Raw genomic sequence first — 18155 nt, forward strand, 5'->3', positions numbered from 1 at the left:
TGTGTTACTATATATATATACATATATATATATATACTATATTTCACACAGAACTTACACATAGAATTTAAATTAAAACTTGCATATCTTATATAGTTCATATTATTTTTTACAATGTTTTTATATCTTGAATACTTTTATTGTTTTATCTACATACCTCTTAATATTAGACATATTTATTTGCATATTGACACAATCAATCTCATGCCCCCTCCATATTTTATATACGTGTAAATTGTAAACTTTGTTCCACTGGTATATCCTGTTTGCCTCATATTTTGCTGTCCTAATATACTGTAAAACATAAGTCTTCAGCAGGGGTTCCGCGACCCCCAGGGGGTCGGCAGAGGTACTGCAGGGGGGTCGTGGCAAAATCTATGGTTGATTAAACTTTTTTTTTTTTTTTTACCTATTTTTTGGAATTTTCCCCCACACGTTTAAAATTCTTTAATACACATCAGCATATTTCAGTAAAGGGATAAATGGAGGCAGAAGACGTTATCTTTGAGGCTGATACAGGAGCTGTCTGAACAGCGCACCACGTCACGCAGAGCGCCACACTAGCCGAGACCTGTCAATCTAAGATTCCTGTATGCAGCAGGCCACGCCCCTGTCGCTGCTGAGCCATTCGCGAGGCCGCATATTACGCACCGATTCTGTCAGGTTCAACTGGCCGAGAGCCTATTCAGTCCCCAGGTGAAATATTAGCAGATGAGAAGCTAACAGTGCAGCTCGCTCCCATCAGCCAACAACTGAGGCCAGAATACCTGGTGTTTACGGCGGTTGCACGGTCACCCTACTGTTGGACACGTTTGAAATAATAAAAAAAAAAAAAAAAAATGAATATTTGAACATGTGTATTATTTTAATAGCTTAATATTTAATGCAAACATAATAACAAAACATAATAATAATGTAAAATTATAAACAACACAAGGCTGATTTTAATATAGAACACATATAGTAGGTAGGGGGTCCCTACTTAATCTCTCCTGAAGAGCCCTACTGTAAAAAATGTGAATTATTAATTTTACTGTTTTTTTCATATCATTGTAGATTGCACACACACATATATATCATTTTGTGCTTTTGTATAAATTACCTCATTATGTTTTTTCATTGACTTGTGATTCCTCCTGCCAGTGTAACGATGCTACTGGACACCAAAGTTCCTGTGGGATCGATACAATATCTCCTTCAGTGGAATTATTCAGAATTTGCCTTCAAGCAAGCGAACGCTGCCGTTACCTACTTCATGTTAGTCACTGTATTCTCCAAAAATGGAACCGACAAAGAATCAGCATTCAGCGTATTTTGCCACGAGGGCTGACAGGTGTTTCATAACTAGTTTTAAAATCAATGTACAGGATTTTGGCTCGCGCGAGGTGAGAAGGCATCCGTATTTATCCAAATTCAGAGGTATTGCTCTGATTGTACCTTAGCACAAATGTGTTTGTTAGTCTTTATTAATCCCTCATAAATAGTAGTGAGCTAAGTTGGAACGGTGGGCCACTGTTCCACAGCTGCTCCTGGAACCAGGCACATCACCAATACAAAGCACATATGAATAAATTGATATGTAACATCTATCCAAATGTATTTTAAAGCAGTTGCCGGCCTGACTCTAAGGTAATAAATTAGTTAATAATAAGTGCCCAGCGTCTGCCCTCGTGTGTTAAAGCAATAGTCTTGTGTGAGAGCACGGTTGCCTACTGTATTTATATTAGTTTTATTATTGATTGGGGAAATTGGATAACATCTTGCCACTTGTAAGGTCAGTGGAGCGGCAGTAGTATCGTAAAGTGGTAGGACGGCAGATCTCAACGCTTGCCATTGTAGCTCTAACAGAAGCGAGAACACGCGAGGCAAAAACCTAATCAAATGTATTTTTTTTTTTCACCCCCAGCACAACGGGGTTTGAAGGCAATCACGGCCTTATTGGCCTATTGAAAATAACAGATTGGTTTAGATTTTGTCTTTGTAAAATCCACGCCTATTTCAGGATAATCCCCAGTTGCTTGTTAGCAATTCTGCAGTGTGTTTTCGTGTCAGACTGAATGAGCCGCTCGTGTAAGGACGTTTGTGTGGAATAAGCACGTCTGCATGAGAAATCGGCCTGCCCTGCTCTCAGACGTAGCCCTGGGGCATTAAAATACCACTCTCTAGCATTCATTTTGGCTTTTTTTCTCTCTCTCTCTCTTTTTTTTTTTTGACTGATGGGCTAGAATTCGGGGAAGCATTCAGCTCCAGAGTGAAGATTCACCCTCGGGCTTATAGTTGCCTCGTCTGTGAGGTGGGTGAGGAATCCCAATAGCACGCTTGCAACCTCACATTTCCCTGGTACTCAATGCAGCCACTGTACTTACTGTCCAAAGACTCATATTGAGAACAAAATGAGGTAGGAAAAGGGTAACGCCGGTGTTTGCTAGTGCCACTATGCCACTGATGTTGTTAAGAAAAAATACAAATGGGACAATGAAACGCCAACTAATCTCACTACCAGACACGTAGCACAAAAGCTCATCTCAACTTTTGGTTGCCATCCAGGTCATCTCCCCTCCCTCTGTCCTCTCTCCTTCCGTCTTTTACGCTCTCTCAGCATGATCGAGCCTGATGTGAGAGGAAATGTTGTAGAGGGCAGAGGCAGCTCAAACAATGAGGGCTACACAACCTCCTCTAATTTAATCTTACAGCAGATGGCAAAATGTAACCTATGGCCCTGACAGATTGCTGTTTTGGTAAAGCCTTCCGGCAGTATCCGGAAAAGTGAGAGGAGCAGACAGATGAGGTTGAGAGGAACTGAAATGGTGAAGGCTAGAACACGAAGATGGGAGTGGCTCTCAGGACGGATATCTGCGAAGGGCAGGCTGGAAAAGTTGAGTGAAGAAATAAAAGACCTTAAGAGTCGGCCTGACTGCGTTTAAACAGTGGAGCCACGAGTTAAACCTGACAGGTTTATAGCAGATCAATGATCTAAACTTCTCTGGGTCAAACAGAAACAAGGGAAGACTCAGGAGAGAGATGTCAAAAAAAAACACAAAACCAAAAACAACACGAAAGGCCAATTAAGAGCAAAATCAGAATGGCGATGAGCGGCACGGAGGGAGATGAGACGAAGAGCGGGAAAACAACTCAAAGCCGCCTGATAATTACCAGCGAGATCCTCTGATCACTTGTCATCTGTGATGCAGATGATAGAACAAGTTGAATGAGTTTTAATTAGGCAGGCTATTTGGAGGGCTAGCCTCCCTTAACCTGCATCGGTGCAGACGAGATGATAAACAAAAAAAGAATAAAATTGTGCGTTGCCAATTGAAAATGGTGCGAGAGCGCGTTTTGTATTGAAAGATTTGACCTTCAGCGTCTTTCTACAACCAATAAGGCTGGTGAGAAAAATGGCACAGAACTGATTAGCGCTCATTTATCACCACTACGCAAAATAGTGTCATGAAAGTCTGGTTTAAAACAAAATTTGATAATGATGCTAAATGTCAACAAACCTCAGAAAAGCAGCACAAAAGAAACACTATGATGAACAAAATGGCCAGTTATAATCAGTTTTGACACAAAACTCACATGTTTTCGACATAAGCTGTACCTTGTAAAATTTATGACAAATGGTTGCCTAGTGCCACATGTAATGGACAGCGTTACCTCTCACTTGAAGCCCTTTTTATCTCCATTTTGGTCTCCACCTTTGCTGCTAAACCATGCTAACTTGTTCCATCAGCTGATTTCCACTAGCTAGCTTGTAGTGCTAAAAAACTTTAAACCTCCTGTACACAAAATCCAAAACAATTAGGCTTAAAGAGGTGGTAACACTGTGGAGCACAGGTCTTCAACAGGGAGTCCACGACCCCTAGGGGGTCCAGGGAGGTACTGCAGGGGCAAAATCTTTAGTTGATTAGACAGTTTTTATACATTTTATCCCACAATTTCCCTGCATAGCCACCCTACTGTTGCACATGTTCAAATAAAAAATGAATATTTGGACCTGTGTATTATTTGAATAGCTTAATTCATAGGTCTTCAGCAGGAGGCCTGGAAAACATTAAAGACCTCTGATGTAGAGCTACATGACATTGTAGAATGGACATTTTCTGTGGGTTTGTCACTACGGGCAAGTATTTTTTTTTGTTGTTGTTGATGTTTTTTTTTTTTTTTTACTGATTGCTGATATTCAAAACATTGATTAGTGCAGCTCATTTCACCTTTTTCTTTAAAGTGGAATCGTGTATTTATCCACAGAAATGCACTAGGTGCGTAGAAGTAGATTTGAGTACCGCCAAGGGAGCGGAGTAATGAGCTTCTGTGTACGGGGCCAAGGCCCACCTAAAAGAAAGAAGAAAAAAAAATCAATGATTGTTCAGTGTATCACAACTCCAACTTGCCATCAGATTGCCTTTCCTGAGAGCCTTTTCCGACGATGAACTTCAGATGTTACGTCGATACATGCTGCCACCAGACTCCATTCATAAAAGCAGCAATTTTACCTCGCAGGCGTTGCTGTCTGCTTCAACAAACTGGGCACGTAAAGCACTACGGCTGAGTACCTCATACAACCCCACATCAAAGTTACACGAGTCTCCCTTTAATGGTAAATCACAATAAATTATCGCTAACGTGGTCAAGGTGGCATTTAAGCCGACATGTTGCCCAGCCCTTTCTTACTGTATATGACCCGTGTGGCTTAAAGAACAGTGTGACATGACAGTGCATTTATCCATTTGTTCATCTAGCTTTGCTAAGCGGGTCGTTTGTATTCAACACCAAAGACATCTTTTTTTTTTCTTCTCCTTTCCTTGGCAACTATATTTTAATACGCCAACCTGAGGAGACCTTCGAGCAGCTGCATAATGTCACAGTGTGTGAATGCAACCGCTGTGCTGTGGGTCCTCTTCCACTGTAGAAGCCGGGCCGATTCCGAGGAGAGATGTAGTGTATACGGTGTAGTCTGAACGCATGCAAATGAGGCTGCGCGGGACCGCTGGTGCTAATGAAGTGGCGCGTTGCCGTGGGAGGACATTAGTACCTCTGGCACTGTTTTGTGCATTGAGACGAGCTTCAATCCGCTTCTCCAGGGTACCCAAGACCCACCAGAGTGCGTTTAGCAGGCCGCGCCCCCTCCACCGCCACCACCACCACCACTAGCGCCTTCTCCGCAACACCTGCTCGCGTGTTTTGCTGCGCTTCCTGATTCATGCTGTTATCTTGACGTTAGGATATCGAACAACTCTTGAGGGGTTTTCCGAAGACCCAGGCGCACGGAAGGGGGAAGTGAAGCCATTGTGAATGATAACGAACCGGTAATTTCCGTAATAAACTAACGCGCGCTTTGTGCTAATTGAGTTTCAATTTGCTGTAAGCGAGTTTGAAAAGGTTAAATTGGGTTTGCCAAACTGGAGGTTTACGCGGCCAGGGGTTGCATTCATGATGTGCCGCTGTGCAGATTTCCACTCGGGGGCTTCCATCAGTGGGAATTTTATTAGCCAAATAATCAATATATTCATTGTTTTAAGGCTTGCACAGGTTTTAATTTTCCCTGCGACGGTTTCCTCTTTAATCATCACATCTTTCCATTTGACTGTGATAGCTTAATTGCCTGGCATGTTCTAAGGAGACACAGAAAAATTAAATGAAAGCTATTAATATTCTCAAATGCAAGATTCTGTCCCAATTAAAAGGCTGTGCAAGAAACTATTTTGTTTCTAATAGGTCGATACTTAGGGTTCAGCCTGTGAGGAAATAAAGTTTTTACTCTCCTTTTATCCCCAGTGCCATTTAGATTAATTGCTTTTTAAAGCGATCAAACAGAATGCAAATGATATCTCTAATGTGAAAATTAAAACTGTCATTTACAAATTCTTTACAGTATGTAGGGAGTGTGTTTTGGAGGGAGAGGGCATCGTCCGCAGAGATGCCAAAGTTCCCTGCAAATTTAATCCCAAGCCACATCTGACTGATCCTTGATCAAGACACTGGATTCCTCCCAGGTCAAGAGCGACTGCTGGTCTGCATCAGAAAGCTGTAGTGGGCCTGTTAAATATGGTTTCTAAACTAAATAAAGACACTTGAGCTCTGGGGAATTTTTCTGGTCTTGTGACACACAAAGCCCAGTGCAAACACAAGATCACGCTTTAGAGAACAGACTAATTCATTCAACACAAGAAATGTTAGAAATCCTGGAAACTGACCTTACCGAAATCTTCGCAACATTCGATTTGCTTTTTGATTTAATTCTTTATTTATTTTTCCGAGAATATTATTTGCAAGCCACGAGCGGGAGCACGGAGCTGCTGATTGTACTACGGGCCGTTCAAGAAGTGTTCATGAATGATTGCCGTGCTCCTGATCAATATGGCAGCCACACATTCCATTAGGCCAGCGATCAGCTGTAACAATGCCAAAGTAATCTATTTTTTTTTTTGTTTTTTTCCCCCAGCAAACCCAACAACATAAATCATTTTTGGGGTTTTCAGTTTCCATCAGCGCAGATTCGATCAACTGCAAAATGTCTTTCTGTGTTTTCTAAATGCGGATACATTTCTTTTAGTAGTGCTTCGCTTTAAAGCGGCTTCTCGTGAGCCGGGCTGCGTGAAACCCGCAACTGTGGAGCAGAGACGTCAAGGGGTCAAGGGGGAAGAAGGCGTGATGGGCAGCAGGGGTGAAAGTGGGCTGGCCAAAGAGAGCTGGCAGGTGCCCAGCGTGGCGTCATTTATGTTTCATGAGGCCCTTGCTGTTTTAAGCGGCTTGACCTCCGCGGGCTGACGGCGAGCTTGGATCGAACTGCGTTGAAACTTTTAGCGGGAGCTGACAAAGTTTCACACGCTTTTGACTTGTGCGGATAACTTTCATTCGCCGATGTCCATCATCCACGTCGGGGGTGCGATGCAGCGAAATCACCAGCTGGTCAGAATCACAGCAATTTCATCTTTCTTCTTCTTTTCTTTTTTTTTTTTTTAAATAGTCCAGGAAAAGACAGTAGACGTTGGTCTAAATTAAAAAAAAAAAAAAAAACTAAAATTATCCAAATATTGAGAAGGCTAATGACACCACTGAGACGGATGGATTGGTTCAAATAAAACTGTCGGTGGAGGTGAAGTGGAGGAAAACACCCTCCGAGCTGATCCCCCGTCGTCTACAGTGCAGAAGCTGGGGACATGTGCAGAAGCAGATTTCTGTAAAAGAATAAACGCTCAGTGGTGTTTTTCATGGACTGTTTCTCAGCGGTCTGCCTTTTATATTCCTTCCCTGAAAATGTTAATTAGGCGCTGCAGTAGGTCAGGAGTGGCCAAGACTACCTAACCCCCTCCCCGAGACACCAGAAATACTCTGTGTCGATTTTCTGTATTTCTGCTGCATAAGTTTGCCTCAGGTGATATTTAGGTAGCATGATGTCCCGATTAAAAATAAAGGGAGATGTTTTTTCAAGCTCTAAAAATTCACAACTAAAATGACTGAATTCTGAAAAGCCAGGGGCAGAACCAAGGCGACGACATCCGCATCAAAAGCACGCTACCGTGACCATGGTGCGTCATGACTACTTATTTCGCACGCAAGACGGTCACGGTTAAGCCTGAAGACGGGGAAGACCTCATGGTATGAAATGGAACCCGAAAAACGCAATACGCATGCGAACAACACGCAGCGGTGAGTCATTAATACGTTATGAGGCTGTGCTCCGACTACAAAAGTTTTAAAATCATGGCCGACTTTGAAATGGAGTTGCATCACACACTTCACAGATATTCCTGTATCTAATCTCAAAGAGGATTAAAGAAAGCTTAGTTTGCAATAATAACGCAACACTCGCTACAACAGCAAACACACAAATATTGTTTTGCCTGTATATATAAAAAAGGTTAAAGAAAGGCGACTGGACTGGACTAGCCACTTTGTCACGTGTCCAAGAAGCACTTCAGTTCTAAAGGCGTGGTAGGGGGTTGAGAGTTAAATAACTGGATGGGGAAACAGCAAACCAGTAGTCAGAATAAAGTTACTCATCCAAGTCACCATTCGTTCCTATTTTCCTGAGTAAAAAGATATATTTTTGCTTTCTTCTTGCATCTCGGGGAGCGACATCACGTATGCGACAAGTCACATTTCTTGCATGAGGACAACTTACGCTTAACACCACGCAGTGACACAAACGTAAAATAACAATGCAGGGAGGAGAGAGGTGAGCGGTTTCTAGCTGGAAAACGATTTGGAGTTTGTGTCAGCTAAAGGAAACGCTATTCAGTCACTCTGTGCTGGAGACCAAGTCCTGTCTTGCTTCAAAAACATCGAACATGGAGAACGTTTGGAGTCGCAGCGCTGCGCGGTCAAGCTAACGGAGAAAGTGGTGAAAAGCAATTTGGTGCAAAACCAGTAAGTGGGGGAGAGTTGGAGAAGTTGGTCGGGCAGTGTGTTGTAGAGAGAAGGCTAACCTTTTTCTAAGAACATGTATTTTTCTTTCAGTAAATAGTTAACTGTTAAAAATAGCAAAATTCCTCCAATAATCATGTTACTAATAAAATAACTTGTAATCTAACTTAGTTACGTTTGAAATCAAGTAATCAGTAAAGTAACCAAGTTAAGTTTTAAAGGAGTAATCGGATTACTTTCTTCCAAAGTAACTGGCAGCACTGAATGGAATATACCATCTTGCGTGACTTCATGTGGAGGTGACAACACACTGTGAGTTTAGGGCTAATTGATCCAAAGATCCAAAGATACACCCCTGCCCGCAACCAATGGAGAAATCCACTATAGGTCTTGTTCAGAAGTTTAGGCCTCACATTACTAGATCTGGGCTGAGATCAGATTTACGCGCCACAGTACAGTGGGTGGTAGTAACAGCAGTGCACCTCTATGCATTTATCTACAACAAAGCTAATCAAGACAACCGGACGTCTTTGAGTTTGACAATTTTGTTCGCCAGCCGCCAATCAAACCCAAAGCAGCAGAAAAACTGCTCCGAGTGAGGGTGGAAAAAAATAAATAAAAGCAGAACACTAAACAAATGTGGATGAGAAAACGCTTTGAAGACTCAGTTCTTCAGAGAAAACCGAATGTCTGATTGTAACTGTCAGTTTTCATATCTGTCAGCTGTCATATGCCAGTTAATTTTAGCCTCGAGTGGTAGAGTGTTTACCGTTGCTTGACAACACTGTCAGCTGCTCCTTGTCCTTGTTGATCCGATTTTTCTATTTTTTATTTATTTTTTTATTTAAAATTCTAAATATCAAACTTGTTTATCAGACTATCAGTCAGGGGTTCCCCAATGAGCCTGTGGATGGTTTGGTTTGTTAACACTAACATTCGGTACAGTGCAAGGTCTACATTGGCGTTCCCGGGAAAAGGGGTGTTGGGATACGTACGCCCCAAAACTCCTGTAGTGCTTAGATAACACCGGTGCTGGAAAAACTGCACACCTGCAAAGTTTCCCCTTTTAATTCACCAGTGGATAAACGGCAAATCCTTTACTTCCAGTCACCTTCTTAGTTTAAAACGACAAAAATCACAGTGCACATTTTTTGGTTGAATGTTATTCCCGGAAAAAACCCAACAACTGCATCCATTAGTTAATGTTGAGAGTAATCCCGCCTTCACTGCCACAGCGTCGCGCAATTGCAGTAGTTATAAGTACACAAACGCAATAAATAAAATGGACATGTGTGTATTAACCGTAGCATGGAGTGACATTGATTTCCTACCATTTCATCTGGTGTGTATATAGGAGCACTTGATGTTCAGCAAAGTAATAATTGTTGGCTTCTGACCTACATACCGCAACACGAGCTCACATTAAATACTGCGGGAAAAATCATCCCCTAGCTTTTCTTTATTACTTGCTACATTCAATATATACATACACTACTCACTCAGCTGCTGTAAAATTCAATCGGCCCACCGCACTTTCATTTATTTGCTTCATGTCTGAGGGATATCTGAGTGGAAGTCGGTGTGACATCAAGACTCCAAAGAGACTGCCGTGACACGGCAGCCACCCCGGTGCCCCTCTTTTCTTCTCGCCCGCTAATATCCTGTGAAATCCGGCAAACTTAATTTGAGGGAAAGGAGCTGAACCTGAACTAAGCGGATTGAATTAATAAATGTATTTTCCATTTAATGGTTTGATTTCTCCAAAGCCTGTTTACAGCCACCGAATGATCTGCCTTTAAGTACGGCGCACGCCCAAATCTGCTTACAGTCGCCTAAATCTATTATCTGTGCTCCACCTTATGGCGAGTCACTGGCTCTGTGTCTAATGTGTGTGCGCGTGTGTGTTTGTGTGGAAAGGCGCGCGGGGGCATGTGCGCTGCCTCGGTGCACCAGCATTGTCATGCAGCATTTGAGGTTAACAGTACAAAATAATAGGATGTTCACCCACTGTTTTGCTTTTTAATAAGCGACCGAATTAATTTTATTTGTGAGGTGAAGGCGCACTAAGGAAACGGATGAAGAAAAGGGCTCTTTCATCCATTCAGCCGGTTCAGCTCATTTAGGTTTTAACACTGGAAGAGTCCCGTTTCAAGTTATGCGTCGCCGTGGTTATAAGAATCTCTGAGCTCCAGTTTTTTGGTCATTTTCGTATTCCATTGCAGGATTACACTCATGTGTGCAATGAGAAACTTTCCAATCTCTTTGAGCTGGTGAAACATTTTCACAACCAATTGGACACACTGAGCGCCTGGTGGTCAAATAAGGATTTTTTCTTGTAAGGCGAATGGATAGTATAGTAGCACGCCATTTCTATTTATTTATTTATTTTAATGTCTGCTAGACTGTTCGGGCATGTGCTCGCCTCTACAAGAAGATGATCGACTTGCTGTTTCTCTCACTGAGACAGCTACATGATCTCGTGCTGCAGTGACTGGATAGATGCGCTGCTTGATTACCCGCCGTTAGTTTGCAATTAGGGTTCATCCCAATCAAGTTGTTTTGGCCCCCGATCAGATCCCGATCATCTTAATAGCTATTATCGCTCCATCCGAGCCCCAGTCCGAGGGAACTATGCAGGCCTGTGTTACTGACAGCTGAACAGCTCTGCCTTGCATTAAGAAAATTACCTACCTCCAAGCTATTTTCAGTTTACTTTACACATGACAGTAAAACCTTGTTCATTGTGCAGAATAAATCACATTAAAGACACGTAAGTATATTGGCACTTATCACAAAATAATGCAGAGAGCTGGATGGTTTTAATGGAATAGATAACAGACTAACAATATGAAATATCCATATAAAGCTATGCGGTGCAGAACATGAAGTTCTGATTAACTGTATAGCTTTGTACCGTGGTAGTAGGGATACCACTGGTTTCTGGCTTGTGTTGCTACATAACCTGTGACTGGTAATTTGCTTTTATTCTGAAAGAAACGACATAATGGCCACAGACACTTTTACTTTTACGTCAGTCCATCACATTGGAACACTGCCCTTGGTAAGCAGCTCCTCAACAACATAAAACTGCACCGATGAGGCATAACATTAGGACCACCATCCTAATATTGGGTAGGTCTCCCTTGTGCCTCCATAACCAAAGGTCTACATCAGACTTGAATGTATCAACCGACTTTGAATAACTACCAGCAATGAAGGAAAATGAAGACATCGCCTCATGTTGCCTCAAGCTAGCACATACATTGATGAGGCATAACATTAGGACCACTTTGCTACTATTGTTTAGGTCTCTTTCGTGCCTCCAATCATATTGTGACTAATCAGAAAATGGACATGGGTCTTCTGAGAGTGTCCTCTGGTGTCTGGTAACATAATGTTCATAGTGGGGGCCTTTGGGTCCTATTGATTGAGAGGAGGGGACTCTGTGGATCATCCCACAGATACTTGATCAGTTTGGGATCTAATGAATTTGGAGGCCAGGTCAACACCTTGTGCTGTTCTAAATGTTTTTTTGTTTTTTGAGTTGTTCCTAAACCGTTTTTGTGTGTGTGCTTGCGTCATGCTGCATCCTCCTGGGGCATACACATTAACCACAAACACCCATTAAAACTAATGCTGTTGTATTGGAATGCGGTAAAATTAAAGTTTTGCTGTATACAGTAGGGGTTAGTATTGGCAAGGACTTCGCGATACGATACATATCACGATATGATACATTATTGCGTTATTATGATATTGAGATATATTGCAATGTTTTACATAGTTTACTGAGATTTTTTTAAATACAGCTCAAAATACAAGTTGTATATATGTACATCAGATGATAGTGTCACGATCGGCCCAAAACATGATTTTTTTCTTTTGTCTTTTAAAATCGATATTGTATCGGAATAAAAAATATCGCAATATATTGCCGTATCGATATTTTTTTACCACTCCCAATATACAGTAGTGTGGCAGAAAATGAGTAACTACTAATTTCATCAAGATAAGATTATCCAGGATTTCTTTGCTTGAAATCATCCGTAGTTCCAGAGGAATGGGAAGTATATCTAAATGTATCACCTAATTTTTCTATTTTTTCTAATGCTTTTAATCATCTTGAGACCCTTAACAGTTATCTGGCTACCTCCTGTGGGGTCTTGATCCTGAGGTGAGAAATCACTGAGTAATAATATTCTGCCCAGGCTTCAGCTGCTGAGTAGAAACAGTACTCTCTATTAAAAAGCAGGCAAATATCTAAACAGAACAATAAAGTCAATCATACACTAACGTGCGTGTGTCTTTAAAGGTTTCCACCTGTGTTATTTTTGAAGCAGGGGTTCTCTATGAAAGAAAATCAATTTGAGGCTCTTGCAGTGTTTTGATTCTCTTAGGTAATTGAAACTGCATGGTCCAGAGCCTTTTTTAATATTAATCGAAGGTGCCCCGGATGCTATAACTTTTAATACAAAAAAAAAGAGAAAAAAAGAAAAGCTAATTTGGTGGAGTGCTTCAACTCGACTTCATTAATTTCTCCTAGGTGAATGGGGACACCAGATGAAGGCCAAGTACATCAAATCATACACCTAACTTGTTCCTATTATGCCTCATGATGAGCGTAATTATCTTACTACCCCTCCCATTAATCAGTCAAAGGATGGGACGTGAAGCTGATGGGATGTATAGGGGAAATTTTTACACCAGTTGATGAGAAAAAAAAAAAACATAATTGTTTAATAGTAAATATTTGTTCTTGGATTTCACTGCCCTTCATGGAAAAGTTAGAGCAAGAAATTGGCTTTTGTGATGAAGCCGTTGGATGAAAGGGGCAGGATTTTCCCGCTGACAGTTCAATTCACCAGGTAGCTGTCAGCAGAATCGCTGCACACTCTATCCAGGTCCAATCCTGACCTATCCCTGACATTTTCAGACACAGCTCTCACTCGGTGCTGTGCTGACTTCATTTGGGTTTATTTGTCAGGGCTGAATGGTCGTACTCTCTAGGCTTACGGATACACTCGGATGGCAGCAAAAGCTGTATGACGTCTAAGATTGGTTTTAAACAAATGTATTTGTTCTTGCTGCGACCATTAAATGCTGGCAATATATCGCCTTACCGGAGTCGCATGTCAGCCTGACTGCCTGTCGAACGTTTGCTTGGGGAGGGACATACAGTACCTGTGAAGGGTACTGAAGAATGGCAACAACAAAGTGACAAATCAAGCAGAGAAAATTGAAGCAAGAGACAGTGAGTGACAGTTGGAAGGAAGGACACTTGATTCTGATGCCAGGCAGGAAATCCGAACGATTTGTGGATGGTGGCATGATTTGGTTTTAAACTGACTCGCTCCATCAGCGTCAACATTTCAGCTTAAATGTCTCCTTGAGTGTCTTCTACGCTGGCACCGCTTCACATTTTGTTTAGTGCAAAATCATTTTGAGATTTATAGTAATATATTAAAAGTGAAAGAAGCCGGGCTACGCTGGCAGGCCCTGGAATATACTAACCCTTTGCACAGCTTTTCTGCAGGGTCGACTGGGTTATAAAGTAGCGCCAACAAGACAGTTTGCCAATAACGGATTAAGAGCTTGGACTCTCTGTTTTAGCAAGAAAGGGGAATTAAGTGCAGAAGTGCTTCTGTGAGAGAAAAACTGAGGTGTGACAGAAGATGAGGAGTAAAATATTTGCCTAATTTTAATGAGACGGAAAAAGTGACATGAGTCTGGTAACACTCCATCAGGATTTAATTCTTGGGCGTCCTTGAAAATATATCCCATTCTTCCTAAAACCAATTAAGAGAAAAATATATAGACATGCATGCAACTATAAAGTCCTGCAACCTATCAGTGCCATTTAGTTAAAAACAAAATGATTCTGATAGTCTTGCAGGCTCTTTGGTGGGGTATAATCAGCTCCCAACAGAGCTACACCAGACAACTTTCCACCACAAACATTGAGAGTGGGTAAATTTGGTCTGGCTTCCAGGCTAGGGCTATGTCAGATGTTAAAAATACAGTAAAACGAAATGATGTTCAAGGTTTGGTTTCCACAAAAGCCGACAGACAGTCAAGGGTAAATCAAGCACACCAGTCACACATGTAGTAGAAGGGAAACAAAATAGAGTCAAAGACAGCACGAACACACGAGAGAGCTAGAGAGATAAATATAAAGCCAGCAGCTGTTAGCTTAGCACAAAGATTGGAAACAGTTTGCCTGGTACTGCCTGAGGGCCCGACATCTGTAAGCCAGCCAGCACCTCAGAGCTCACCAATTAACACATAAAACGTGTAAAAATCACACGTTTAATGGCAGGGTTGTGTGCCAAAATCTTTCTTAGCTGAGATCAAGAAAGGAGGTCTCTGCTGGTTACCTGGCAACTCCTACCAAGAAAACAATCTGGCACTACGGCTACTTGACATTTCATTATAATTTTATTAAAATATATACTGGATCATTTATTTTAAAGTGATTTTGTCACCGTTGGAGAGAACCAGAATTTATTACAGCTGGTTCCAGGCTTTGTGCAAAGCAGAGTTAACTGGCTGCTGGTTCTAGCTTCATACATGGTGTCAACCTTTTCATCTATCTTGATGCCAGAAAGGAAAACTGTTACTTTCATCAAACCATTTCTCACGTGTGATGAATTCAACAGCAGAATTAGCCTTGTTGGGGCAGAGGGAATGGAAGCTAACATGCACTTCCTGTTTTTAAACTGCAGTTTCCGATGCGGCTAATTGCAGCTAGCTTGAAAAGTGTGTTGATCCCCAAAAACCTTTATGTTAAAATGCCCAAATTTAAAGCAGAAATCAAGATAATTATAACATGGCAGAACATAATAACTCTACATATGTATTTATTATGTACAGTTAAGGGTTTGGCTACTTTAATTAACAGCTAGCTGCTATTACCGGTTGCTAGCTCTGCGTACGTCACCTGTCCCCCTCATGCCCACTCCTGCTCCTCGCCCACTTGATATGCACATAAAGGTCAGGGCAGGGGTGGGATTAGGTGGATAGGGCATTTTGTGAATGCACATTTAAATTTCAATTTAATTGAAAGCCCCTTAAAATGGTAAAAAGGCCTGTTAGAGTCTTATAAACTCTAAGTACCCCTTATTATTCATGCCAGGAGTTGTCTTTTAATAAGATTGATGGTGCCAAAAAATCCCTTCTCACAAACACTGATTTTTTTATTTTTTTATTTCCTTAATGATTGTATGCACAAGAATGGTTACTTTAATTATATCCCGGTCAGTCATAGCATCTGCGCTCCTGTTCCTTTAGATGACTCACGGCTTTCTTCCACCTCCGCAAACTACCATGAACCAAGAAACGGGTATAAAGTTTATTTACACACAAGACGTCGCACATTTCTGTAAAGACGCCCTTGAATATATATTCCATTAGCGCCAAAGTGTATTTCTTTAACAACTACACGCTTTTCTTGTCGTTAATTGAAATTCCACGAGGTCACCAGCAGATTTGAAATTGCTTGTTTACAACAGCTTCAGGCGAAAGATTTGACTAATTACAGCTTTGCCCTGGCCTCGCTGGGAGATGGCTCTTGGTGCTCGTGAGAGCTGCTGAAAATGGTTTAAATGGAAAACGAACAAAGGGGACAGTGCAGTTATTTAGCTTCTTCAAGTCAAAAATGAAAAAATGAAGCTTTTTTTTAATATATATTTATTTATTTTATTTTTTTTGCATCCTAAATTATTCCCACACATCTCCCAAATCAGTGATTAGTTTGAAAGCCCCGGAAAGGCTCCGTGTGTAATATGGACAGTCACTTTGGACCGTCAGCCTGCGCGAGAATCAACATCAAACCATCCATTAAAAAATATTTATCTTACGACTTAACTAATTCAACTACGCAGCCTATTCATTTGGATTCAGATGCATTTAACTTGAGGGTATTTGGTAATCATGAGTGCAAGATTAATTAATAAGATATCACACCCTTGCCATTTTAGACAGTTTACAAAAATCTGCCGCAAATTCAACATCAACATGTTCTCATACTTAATGAGCCTGCTAATTAACTGAGATGATAGCATACACCACATTGTGGCTGCACCATGTTTTGCCCGGCAGTGCAAACTTATTTGTCTCGACTCTTATTTATTTATTTAGCTGTGCACATATTTTCTCCCAGGAGAGAGGGAGAGATGCGAAACCTTTGCTGGATCCCTATCTCCGGCTCTCCCAGAGGATATGGCAGGCTTCTAATGTTTTGAAGTTCCATCTGATTAAGAAAGTGCATTTCAGGCTGGGGTTTTTTAACACCACTGGAATTTGGCTGTCATAGTTTTGCTCTAATTGCAGTTATGCAGTGTTAAAACGGATTAATTATCAAAAGGAGTAGCATTTTTTTTTTTTTTTTTTAATGTTACTTTGTGGATTTGTGGGCTCTCTTATCTGGGCAACACGATCAACAGCAAAATGAAAGGGAAAAAAACGATGCTTCAGTAAAGGTAGCACTTACTTTTAATAACAAATACACAATCAACACAATGTAGCTGTAAGGATGCCAGTGGTGATTTGTTTTATAAAAGTTGCAAAGTAAAATACTGTTGGACTAGTGGATTTGGGTAAAATACTGATATATTGACGCGGGAAATGGAACAATAGACCTGCCACAGCTTGATTCCTCAATGGTCCCGACATGCAGATCAAGCCCGAGCTGAGTGTAAAACAAAATTGGGTGTAAGGAGTCGCCTTAAACCCTAAATCATGCCTTTTTTTCCCCCTCTTCTTCCAGTTTCAAGTGGCTGCCTGAGCACACGTTCGCTTTTATATTGTCACAGTGACCCCAATGTAATCACTTTCATTTTAGAAAACACAGCGGAGGCTGTAAATGTCGTCAAATTTCCATACCTGAAATGTCATCCACGTGCGTGCGCGTGCAGGCAAAATAAATAAAATTGTCGGCAGAAGTATTGTGAATACATGACAACGGGTTTTAGGGGAGAAGAGCATTTTGACATTTAACGCAGCATCAAGCAGCAGCGCTAATGAGTGAGTTTCCGTGTCTCGGCTCATGAATGGTTGCATCGCCTAGGATGGACCGTTGTCACCAAGAACAATGGCTTAAGTCGGCCTTGTAAAGGAAGGCGTGTGCTCGAAGAGAGATGGGGAATCTCTGGGAATTCTGAATGAAGAAAGAAGGGGGAGGAGGTGGGCTGGGAGGTAGAGCGTGTGAAGGGTTTACATACTGTACGTATTTACGCGTTCAAAAATAAAGCCCGGGGGGGGGGCTTTGCTGCCACAGTTTGCTACGTGTGATGGTCGAAGTTGCAGCTTGTTACCACGCAGACAGTGACAGGACGGGAGCCTGCAGGAGACAGAGATTCACACCTGGCATTAACACGTGTCGTGTGCAATTCAGTCACAGGTGGACAGCTTCTCCGGACGTCAGTTCACACCTGACACGCAGCCCGACTGACCGCTCGTGATCGGATCTCCCGTCCAGACCTCCAAAATGAGAAGGAGCACGTAAATCATTTTCATTTGCAAGTATCCGCTGAAGTTGTGTTTTTCAGCCTGTGGGGCAGCAGCGATGGACTTTACCTATCTCCTCTACTGAAAGTTAAGAAGATGAGTAGAAGGTGAAGGATTAAAATAGACAAAACAGAATCAAAGGAGATGGGTGAAAGGAGGAACAAAAGGAGAGACACGTCGTCTAGTTCTAGATGAAAAGTTTGTTGTTGCTGCCGTGCTTTCATTTGACTCTGCGGGCATGCAGTGAGTTCGCACCTCCACTTATGTAGTGGACGTCAGACGAG

This window comes from Mugil cephalus, chromosome 1, assembly GCF_022458985.1.
Source record: "Mugil cephalus isolate CIBA_MC_2020 chromosome 1, CIBA_Mcephalus_1.1, whole genome shotgun sequence".
Lineage (NCBI taxonomy): Eukaryota > Metazoa > Chordata > Actinopteri > Mugiliformes > Mugilidae > Mugil > Mugil cephalus.